This window comes from Pinus tabuliformis, chromosome 5_1 (assembly GCF_031772625.1).
Source record: "Pinus tabuliformis cultivar Carrire ecotype Pingquan chromosome 5_1, CPIR1, whole genome shotgun sequence".
NCBI classification, from domain to species: Eukaryota; Viridiplantae; Streptophyta; class Pinopsida; order Pinales; family Pinaceae; genus Pinus; species Pinus tabuliformis.
Window position 1 is genome coordinate 514059859 of NC_142305.1, and position 12130 is coordinate 514071988.

Below are 12130 nucleotides of genomic sequence, written 5' to 3' on the forward strand. Positions count from 1 at the left end.
TCCTAGTAATAAAGATTAATTGATTGCAGTAGTGGCTTAGATATGTTATGTACACACATATGCGTCCATTTTCTGTGTAGTGCATATATTTTTCTCCTTCAAAACTTTTCACATAATTCCCTAGGGTGTTACCTATTTGTGCCAGAAACTCCTTGTCCCAGAACACATGTGGTAATGAGTACACCCTGATCAACACCAATGTCACCTTGAATTTCTTTATATCTTTGAAAAACATATTTGTCCAATATCTTAAATAAATCCCTAAAAAGTTAAAAAGGTACAATCCATCTTCAAAAACGTAGTTTGATCCTGCAAACACAAAAATATAATTGTAAAAAACCTTCGACCCTTAGCTATAACTTAATATGTCCTTATGGATTCCATTTGTTGTAAACCTAGTGGGTTATCTCTTTCTCCATTGGCAATATCCACAAAAACTTTTCACTTAGTGCATGATCTTGCATATACTAAATTATTCTCCTATCTATTTTGAGTGAATCTCCAATTTAGGTTCGATAATTGCTTTAGGTAGGACTCTTCCTAGTATTCATTTCCCTGCATGTTGTTGTAGACCTCGACCATTAGAGAGGAAAGAAAATCGCTCGACTAATATGGGATATTTTGGTTCTCCAAACTTATTATGATCTAAAGAGTTGGATGTTGTGTGAGTAGGCTGGTTCATAATCCTTCCTTCTGAGACAACCTCATTATATGAGAGACTATCGTTCCCTCTGTTGGCACGAGACATGGAAAGATATGCTAAAGGAAACAATTAAAAATAGTCATTAGGGACTTGTAAAAAAGCTAGCTAGGGCTTTGTAGGGTTCTCTATTCTATTCTCTTAATCATGTGCTATATTATCTTATACACATATTTTAAATACACATAATAATTCAAATATTTTATTTTAAATTAATCGTTTTCTTTAAGCATTGTAATATTTTATTATAATCAATATTAACATAATTTTTCCTTTCACTTTCTCTCCATATCTATCTATATATATATATATATATATATATAGATATATATATATATATATATATATATATATATATATATATATATATATATATATATATATATATATATATATATATATATATATATATATATATATATATATGAAGTTGATATTAAAATAAAATAGTTAATATGGATATTGAAATAGATTATGTAAGTCCCATACTTATATATATATATATACATATATATATATATATATATATATATATATATATATATATATATATATATTGAAAAAGTATAAGAATTATACAACTTCCTCATAATCAAATGTGTAAATGTATAGTATAGATTCATCATAACCATGAATCTAAATCTCTTTCGGTGAAAAGTTGTGTTAATGTGAAAAGCCTTAAAAGAGGTTTGTACCCTGAGGTTTTATCCTTCAGGGCTCTTAATAAATATTTTTTTAAGATGGACCTTCTAACATCTCTAAGATAAAAAGATTTTCTATAGACACATTTGCACTTTTATGAATTTTTTTGTTAGGGAGATACATATACTAGAGATGATTACTTAAAGTGATATCTATTGTATGAGTGATAACTAACTTTTATCATTTAAAATCCCATATGATAACTTTTTGACTTTATAGATTCATGAGTTTATCTCACATTAATGGAATGGTCCTTGCTAAGGATGTTTAGCTTAACCTGATAAAGGATATATTTTCAAACCTCTATTTTTCATTCATCTACCACATTTTGAAATTTTGAATATAATTTCATAGTCATTTGAATATATTATGCGTGCATTACTTACTCAAAACTATGATCATAGAGTAGTTATTTCGTTATAACAACAAGCGTCTACTTTACTAAAAGTATGTTATGATGTTCGAACCTTCACTTTCTAACAACCATAGCCATTGTACATCAATGTCATGATCATATTGTTGTAGCAAGCTTAGTTACTTGTGGTATGGACACATTTTTCACTACTCAAAGGCTTATGGTTAGTGTGGACTTGGTCTTTGTATCAATTATAAGGTTTCTAGTAAATGTGTAAACCATGGTTCTCAACACATAACTTGATAATATGAGTTTTGTAATGATTTGTACTCATGTTATAAGTCCTCCAACCATGTTAATTATTGCTTGGAAGGGTTTAAAACTAGAGAGGCTGTAAACCACATTGATTTTGCATGGAAACTGATGGGAATCGATCAAACTTTGGCACAACAACGTGTTAAATTCTCCATGGCTCATGATCTATAGTTTTTGGGATCAACAATTGCAAGTAATTGCAGTGGTTTTTTTGGTAACGATCCACCCACATGCTGGCGTTTAGTGTTCATTTTCCTCTCCAACTACTTGGAAGTAGATCCACAACTTAGGGTTCCAGGTAACCCTTGTTTCTTCCTTATAGTGCTATGGATACAATCTTCCCTGCTTGTATCACGAGACTTACAATATCCTTGAAGGGATTTCAGGTTGGCAAGTTGCAATATTTTGTGTTTCTAGGTAATATCTTATATCTCCTTCCTATGAGAGTTACACCAAACTATTTTATCATCGATGGTTGCTTACTATTTTCAACGTATAATATTTCTTCCACAAAGGTGTTGTTTATATTGGTGTTTTTATTTTTGGAAGGATCTTTAGTCAATTCACTGTAAGGGTTCGCTCTGACTTGGAAGAAATTCTCCTACAAAATTCTATGTGCATAACAATGCCCATGCCTAGTAATAGTTGACTCCTTTTCTTTTCCAGGTTATTCCACTACGAAACACTAGGATGGTCCCTTTTATTGGTCATGTTATTTTTCTTCCTTTTGATTTTAATGTTTTCTCCTTGTTCTCATAGGATGGAGTAACACTCTTTGGGTTCCTATTTATCTTGAGGTAATTTTTTATTCATTCTATCCACACTCTTAAATTATCAATGAAAATTTTGTTCACTCCTTTTAATGAACTCTTAACCTCTTTCCTTGTGTACATGTGTGGCTATTTCCAGAAGATGAGGGTTATACCTCTTTGGGAGAGATTGATTTCGTTTAATGGTGTATGATGGCTAGTCACTTCTAGGTTCTTACCATTTTACTATTTTTATCTAAGATTTTTGGCCATAATATTGTAACCCTTTTTCCATGGTTTTCATGTTCCCTTAGGGTTTATAAAGCTTGCAAGTTCTACTCATTTTTACTAGTTAACTGGGCTTCCTCTTTGACTTCCTTCTGAACCAATGTCCATTTTTTTTCTTGTTGTAATATTAAAATAATACATTGTTAAAGATCCCATCCTATTAGCTATGTGTGTATTTTTGGCTGGGTACTCCTTAAGTTGTTCTATGAAGATCAAATTATCTCTTTGAGGTAGAATGGAGTGTTTATTTTATTTACGATAGACTCATTTTTGAGAATTTCAACCCAAATATTTTAGCGTATGGGTACTCTGTTATATGGTTATATGGACATTATTTCCTAAAAGGTCTAGTTCGTTAGAATATTTATGGGTCCTATCTATTTCTTTAGAAGGGCTTTTGACATTTAGTAAAAGTTAATTGTATTGAAACTTTGTTTCCTTCTCCTACAAGATGACATAATTCCTACGCATTATTTCTTGATATTCTATAACTTTTATTGATGTCACATGAAAATTTCCTTGCTTTCTTATTTTAAAATAATCAACCCTTGTTTTAAGTTTTTTTCTTCTTTTAGAATATTATAAATAATTAGTTTTAATATATGGAAATCCATTAATCCATATTTGTTCGTTCTTCTGTTCCAATTCTGCCATACATGTAGTTATCATTACATTTCAGTTTCTCTACAATATTCATTTAACTAAAGTTATATGTCATATTCACAAATAAATGTAATTAATAGTTTTTAGTGTAGGTGCCTTGATGAGACATGTAATGGGATATACCTTGTCTATTTGCGACCTACCATTATGAAAAATCCTAAGACTGCTATTAGTCAAGGATAGGGTTATTTTATTCTTTTGGCATGGTAGCTAACCATGTTCTATTTAAACTTTAGTACAATACCCATGTATATATATGCATACTCTTACTTAATGTAAGTTTCTAGGCACATTTCATATATTAACCAAATAACTCAACCTATGTTTTAACTAGAGAATAAATGATTCACAGTTCTTCTTATTACAACTCTTTACCTTTATGAGTAAATAACCTGAAGCATACTGTAACCACTTGCCCCACTCATTACAGTCCATGTTTATTGATTCATTTACCTATCATAGGTTAGTACTAACTCTTTCTAAACATTCATTGAGATTATCTCTCACATACAATATGCAATCTTTGTCTAATTTATCTTTATTTTTTGCTTATTTATGCAACCCAAAACATAATTTATCTCTTACCTATTCTTTTCCATAAAATCCAATCATTGTCTAATCTATCTATATATTTTTATATTCATCACAAATTAAAACATAACCAGTCACATATCTTTTCTTTTCCAAGGATTGGGTTAAGATTTATCATGGTCCTCCTAACCGTAAGTGGATTATTTCTCAATCAGCTACCCTCGAGCTCTAACCCCTTCTATAAGAAAAACAACTTTAGAACTTCTTTTATAGAAATTTACTTCTCCTAAACCCCTTAACCAACATCCTTATTTCCTTCTTGGTTTTCCACCATTCTTTCTCTCCCACTACTAGTTGTAACTGGAAAATCACTATCTTTCTCTCCTTTATTTATTTATTTTATTTATTGTTTTTTGTTTTTTGTTTTTTTTGTTTTTGTTTTTTGTTTTTTTTTTGCTTTTGTTTTTGTTTTTTTTCCTAAATGAATCATAAATGGAGAAAAATTATTATTTTGTTTTTTTACCCATTCATGGGCATAATTGTTTCCTTGATAATTAGGGGTTTGTTCCGATCTAGAATTTATATAGGTTCAACCTGGAATTTTCCTTTTGTTTCAACCTATAACACATTCCAACTAATTACATGATTATGATCATATGTTGTGTGTGTGTGTGTATTTAACAATGATACATGAAACACATTGTGAATTTTAACATGAGTATGTAAATCTAATTGGTAGGCTACTACCCCAACTCTGGCAAGTATTTCAAATCTCTCGCAATACCGAGAAGATAATTTAGAACAACCCCCAAGTTTTAGTGAGAGTTTCTTTAGCTCACTTTAAAGTAGACATCCTTGCATACTTGAATCTTAATATGTCATGAATAAAAACTAATACAAAATTGTCCAAAAGCTTGCTCAAGATATGATTCAATAAGCACATGAAATTGGTTGGTGTGTTTGTGAATCCGAATGGTAACACAAGGAACTCATAGTGTCGATACCACATTTTCAACATTAATTTTGGTATATCCTACTCTCTAATTCTTAAATGAGGATACCTATATCTAATATCTATTTTGGAGAGAACAATAGTCCCCTTAACATGGTTAAAAAGATCCTCAATATGGGGTAAAGGGTATTTATTTTTAATGGTCAATTTATTCAACCAATTACAGTATATACAAAACCTAAATGTTCAATCCTTATTCCAAATGAAATGAATCAGTGCACCACATGGAGACACACTGGGCCTAATATATCCCTTTGATAGTAATTCTTGCTACTGGATTTTTAATTTCATGAGTTCTGGAAGTGTCATTCCATAAAGAGATTTGGATACTAGTACAACTCTAGGTATCAATCCTATAAAAAAATATCTCTCTATGTAGAGGCAGTCACAAAATCTCATTTGGAAATACATCCTAAAAATATTTTACTACTTCCAACTCTAATTTTACAATTTTATCCGGAAGTTGATTCTCCATCTTAATGGAAAAGAGTTGGCACCCTTTTCTAGTTGCCTTTCTTAGCTATAATGATGATATTTTACATAATAAAATAGGTTTAAGAATTCCCTTGATAAATTGAGCCTCATCACTATCAAACATATAAGTAATTGTTTTCTCTAGATATTTAACCAATGCTTTATGACCTTCTAGTCAATCCATGCCTATTAGGACATCATAGGAACCTAATGGTAATATATTAAACTTAACTGTATTTTGTTTCCCATCAATTACAATTGGAAAATCTTTAATCCAACTAGTGACTCTTCTTTTTGCACTTGTATCTAGTTTTACTAGCCAGGTATTTTTATATTTTCCAGTCGCTAAATTACAATTTTCTTTAATTTTAGGGGTAAAATAGCTTAGGCTACAACCAAGATCAATTAATGTTGAAATAGATTTGCCACAGATAGTAGCTTCTACTTCCACCATAATGGATTAGTGCTCCACCCAGAACTCCTTCAGGGCTATGCTAATGCAAGGAATATTCCTGGCTACGTCATTAACAATGGAGTCCTCTTAAACATTTTGAATATTTTGAGTTGAATTCATATTGTAAGTGAAATTTCTTAAATGATGGGGTTTACCACAACCCTAACACGTTAGTGCCCCCTGTTATTTCCCATTAGGTCCTTTGTTGTTTTCAATTTGTTTAGATCCATTTTGGGTCTGCATTATTTATTTCTAGGACTATCCATTATTTTTGCTGAAATTGCAATTATTTCCCCCTTTACCACCTTTTTTGAATTGTCAATTCTCCCTCATTACTATTTTGCATTGATAACTCTTTATTTTTGTTAAGCCTTGATTTCATGTTATCATTATTCTATTTGGCTCTTTGAGAAAAAATCCTTTCCTTTCGAAAAACTTCATTCATTGTCCTCAGGTTATCATACTCAATTATCTCCTTAAAGGAGAGTGGAAGACAACTTAAAAACCACTACATTTTTTCCTTTTCTTCCTTTATGTAAGGTGTGTTAGACTCCGTCTTGTAAGCCCGCTATAGTCAAATTCTCCAAAGTTCATTCCTTGTTATTCGCAGTCACTGATGTTACTGTGGTCCAGAATAGAGTCATTTTAATTCTTGAGTCCAGGGTTTTGTCTGCAGACTAGAGGAAGGTTCAGTAAGTTTTTATTTTTATGTCATTGTCAATAATGTGAAATTGTTTCTTCTTCAAAACACTATTTTGAAGAAGAAATCATCGAATGTATCTTTTCACCATGTAGTTTCTCAGTTGCAAATGCTGGTTCTCCTTGCCAAAGTTCGATGTTAATTATCCCTACAAGCAAACAAAGAAAATCCCTCATTCAAAGTCAGCAAATTAAAAAAGGAAATTGGAAAGTAGAGTTTGTAATAATGTGAAAAGGTGCTGAGCCAAGACATGCCACCATCCCTGCAAGAGACAACAAAGAAAACTATTTTTCTTTAAAAACCAAGGGAAGTTGCAGAAACGGAAATTGCCCCTGTAATTGTAAAGTATTGGGAACGAGCAGAATTTCCATTTGAGATTGTGCCAAAGCTCACGGATATTAAAGTGGCTGGAGGCACCATTAAGGGATATGGCTGCCCTGGTCTATCTATTCTTGGGAGTGCTCTTTCAATAACTGAACTTGCAAGGGTAGTTGCTAGCTGTTCTATTTATGATGGTGCATACTTGCTTGGCAATGTTTACAATTTCAATGTGTGGAAGTGAGGATCGAAAGAAAAATACCTACCAGCTTCAGCTCGACTTGATATTATAGCATGTTGGGCTTTGATTGAACCCAACTATGGCAGTGATGCAAGCTCTTTGAACACAACAGCAACCATGGTGGAAGGTAGTTAAAGGTTAGATGGCCAAAAACGATAGAACAGAAACAGTACCTTTGCAGACATACTTATAGTTTTTGCTAGGAATACTGAGAAAGGGTGCTCCTGAGCTGAGGGTGGCAAAAATGGAGGATAAAATTGGATTGAAGGTGCACACTACGCACAGAGGAGGCGCGCTACCCATATGAGGCGCGATACCCACATAAGTTCCACAGCCAGTGTTAATTAACATGGGCACTACTCACTTGCTGGGCGCTACCCACACAGTCACAGAGCCAAAGTTTTTTGTTCTTACGTCTAGTTTTGTGTCAAAATGCCTCAAAAGGCTTGCAAAGCCATTATCACTGTGGCATCATTGCAGCAGTCGATGCTTTGGCAGCTTCTTTGGCGCTGAATGAAACAGTTTTGAAGCGAGAGATTGACATTCGTGGTAATTTCAGAAGCAAACAAGTGATGAACTCCAGGTTAAAGTGAACACGCTATCTTCCATAAAGACACAACTTCCTTATATGACTGTAAACCGAAAACAATTGTTAATAGTTCCGAAAATCTCGGATAAGTTCCTCACGGAGATCACATTGAGATGAGATCCTTGGAGTGATAACAAAAGGGGGCCACACAAATTGCGTCATGCATAGTAGTTCTGGCCGCTTACAGTGCAGATGTCACACAACGCACTGAAAGTACATGGGGATCATTATTTCTCTATAATGTACTAATAGTAATGGTTAATGCTCATCGGTATCTTATAAAGCCTGATCCGAGGGTAATATCTCTTGTGAAAGAGCTCGGAGAAACTGTGAAACACAAACAAAAGTGAATCTTATGCATGAATAAGGATGACTTAATTGAAGTTAAAAAAAAAAACTCATTGAAAGTTGCTTTTGAATTTGGACACCTCCCTGGATATGATAAATTTTACATGATAGCTGGAATGAGAGGTTCTGGTGTCAAAGATCTTGTAAAATATTTAATGGATCAAGCTGTTAAAAAACCTTGGGGTGAAGATCCCATGTTGATGGACAAGGAGTACCTGAAAAGTTTATCTCTTGAAGTTGTATGAAGATGTTGGATTGTATTCATTAGGAAATACCATATACAGTGGATCAGTGCTTGATTGATTGGAAATCAATGTGAGATGGGTCTTTATGAATAGAGCAACATTTCATTGTGTTTAAGCTTGGCCATCAAAAAATTCTTGTTGGAAAGAATGGATCTAAAATACGACAAATTGGAATGGCAGCAAATGAAGAATTAAGAAAACTGTTGAAGAGGACTGTACACCTCATAATCCAAGTGAGGGTGAAGAAGTGAGAATGTTAACAAAGAAGGAACATAAATTTGAAAAAGAGCAATTAGAGTTTGTGCAGTAGTTGCAGAACTCTGTTTGCTATTTTTATTAAAATTTGGTTTTATTTGGTAAGGGGAAATAAATAGTCCGAGAGCCAAAATTAGAGAGAAGATATCCACAACAGCAGAGCGGTAAGATTGGGGGCCTATTTTTGTTTTCAGTTGTGATTCGGAAAGGTCTTCAGCTACAGTTTTCTGCCCTTTCATTGGTCATCAACAAACAAATACAACGCTATTCCTTTTAGAGCAGAGTTTTCCTATTTTCATGATTATTGATGTAACAATGCCCTATTTTCATCGATCAGTTATCTCCTTTCTGAGTTTTATTTAATGTATTAAAAATCACTTGTAAAAATAGGAGAGGATTCTGGTTGAGGTGTGAGGAGAAATACAGAGTTTTATTGTACAGTTGACAGAGAGATTTAATTAAAAGTTTGCAGCTATGTTTCATACGATCCCTGTGGTAATAACTTAGCGTTAGGTTTTTCTCTGTTTTCATATGTTTCTTGTGAAGTTTATTGTCTCATTCATAATCATTGCCTGTTGAATACTTTTAAGTGTGAAGGGCAGAATTCAGCATGTTGCTCTGCCTTGGGATAGTATTCAAGTTCTATGTTTTCCTTCGTCTGACAAGGATTTATGAATCCATGCCCTTTTCAACATTCTCAAACATTCTTCACATTCCATATAAATTCAAAAGTGAATGTTAAGCTTTTCCCTATCTTGCCTTATGTAATAATCTGCATCTTTCATTTAATTTCCTTGCTCACGCTGTTCTTGATCCCAAGCTGCCCAGAAAACCCCATCATTCATTAAAACCCCTTTTCCTATCAATTTACTAGCCTAAAATCAGTATCTAATATAGGTCATCTCAGCCCCTTTGAAGACATTTTGCCGAGATAGACCCAGAGAGAGCCCTCTCCTGTCCTCGTAGGGCTAGCTACGAGGCTGAGCTTGGTTTGATGTTGCCTCGAGTTTTGCCTTCCTCAGCCTGAGGCAGATTCGAGTGCTAACATAGTGGCGACCATACTGGGAAAGTCCTCCCTGGTAAAGGATAACAAAGTTCAGATCTGATGCTGATGGTGGGCAACAGTCAGACACAGATGAAGGCTGAAACATTCACTTGGCGACTCCAACTTGATCCAGATATTCCAGTGCTCGCCAATCCATTCATGCAATGGTAGGGTATGTGGCAAACCCTGCACTGTGTGAAGCTGTAAAAGAAGTAAGAAATCAGTTAGCAGATTTTGAAATTAATGAATTTTTCTTCAATGCCTTGCTTCAATGTTTGAAATCTCTGAAGCTTCCTCTTGAAGCTAAAACTGGTGTCTGTGCGTTAGTTGTTGAAAAAATTGAGAAGGAAATTCAGTGTTTAAATGAGCAGATCCAGTCATATGATTTCCGAGACCCTAAAAATTTCTTGGAAACTCTTCCTCCTTCGAATCAAGAAATAATAGAGTTGCCTACAGGTGTTTGCATTGCCAGTGTGCAGCTGGAAATATGTATTGCGGAGTTGGGGTAGCAAACAAAGTCTGGCTTTTGCGATCCTATTGCGATCTACATGGAAATGTTTTTCAGTTTGATTGATAGATCAGGCTGTCTTTTACGTGATCAGTCTCATTACGTGCATGAAGGGCTTCCAACAATTACATCTGTGTCCTGGTGGAAGCATTCTCAAGCGGCATCATTCTCGAGTTTACTTGAATGGCTGATCTGGCATTTCAGTATTACCTGATATATTATTTTTGCAACAAAGTAGGGTAGATTTTGTAAATAAATAAGCAGCCAAAAGGTCAGCGTTTTGTTCCAGTTTCATTACAGTTTAGTTTGAAGTTTGTCGAGTCAGTTTTTCAATCATTTTTCCAGTGAATAAATTAATCGTGTTGTTTCTTTGAAATAATGACTCCATTGCCCAATGAATAGAGGCACTGTCTGCTCTCCCAAAGCTCTGCGGTCCTTGGCACCTCCAAGAAGCGGCACCTGCCATTCCCATTGGAGCCAATGTTAGACTCCGTCTTGTCAGCCTGCTGTAGTCAAATTCTCCAAAGTTCATTCCTTGTATTCGCAGTCGCTGATGTTACTGTGGTCCAGAAAAGAGTCATTTTAATTCTTGAGTCCAGGGTTTTGTCTGCAGACTAGAGGAAGGTTCAGTAAGTTTTTATTTTTATGTCATTGTCAATAATGTGAAATTGTTTGTTCTTCAAAACACTGTTTTGAAGAAGAAATCATCGAATGTATCTTTTCACCATGTAGTTTCTCAGTTGCAGATGCTGGTTCTCCTTGCCAAAGTTCGATGTTAATTATCCCTGCAAGCAGACAAAGAAAAGCCCTCATTCAAATTCAGCAAATTAAAAAAGGAAATTGGAAAGTAGAGTTTGTAATAATGTGAAAAGGTACTGAGCGAAGACAGGCCACCATCCCTGCAAGAGACAACAAAGAAAACTCTTTTTCTTTAAAAACCAAGGGAAGTTGCAGAAATAGAAATTGCCCCTGTAATTGTAAAATATTAGGAACGAGCAGAATTTCCATTTGAGATTGTGCCGAAGCTCGCGAATATTAAAGTGGCTAGAGGCACCATTAAGGGATATGGCTGCCCTGGTCTATCTATTCTTGGGAGTGTTCTTGCAATAATTGAACTTGCAAGGGTAGTTGCTAGTTGTTCTATTTATGATGGTGCATACTTGCTTGGCAATGTTTACAATTTCAATGTGTGGAAGTGAGGATCGAAAGAAAAATACCTACAAGCTTCAGATCGACTTGATATTATAGCATGTTGGGCTTTGATTGAACCCAACTATGGCAGTGATGCAAGCTCTTTGAACACAACAGCAACTAAGGTGGAAGGTAGTTAAACGTTAGATGGCCAAAAACGATAGATCGGAAACAGTACCTTTGCAGACATACTTATAGTTTTTGCCAGGAATACTGAGAAAGGGTGCTCCTGAGCTGAGGGTAGCAAAAATGGAGGATAAAATTGGACTGAAAGTGTGTGCTACGCGTAGATGAGGCACGCTACCCACATAAGTTCCATAGCCAGTGTTAATTAACACGCGTGCTACTAACTTGCCAGGCGCTACCCACACAGTCACAGAGCCAAAGTTTTTTGTTCCTGCGTGCAGTTTGGTGTCAAAACTCCTCAAAAGGCTTGCAAAGTCATGA

The 12130-nt window shown here is 34.5% G+C and overlaps 1 pseudogene; it reads left to right on the top strand.

The window, feature by feature from the left end:
• Positions 1 to 8251: 8251 nt before the first annotated feature.
• LOC149165773 (GTP-binding protein ERG-like) lies at positions 8252 to 8935 on the top strand (annotated as a pseudogene).
• Positions 8936 to 12130: the final 3195 nt, after the last annotated feature.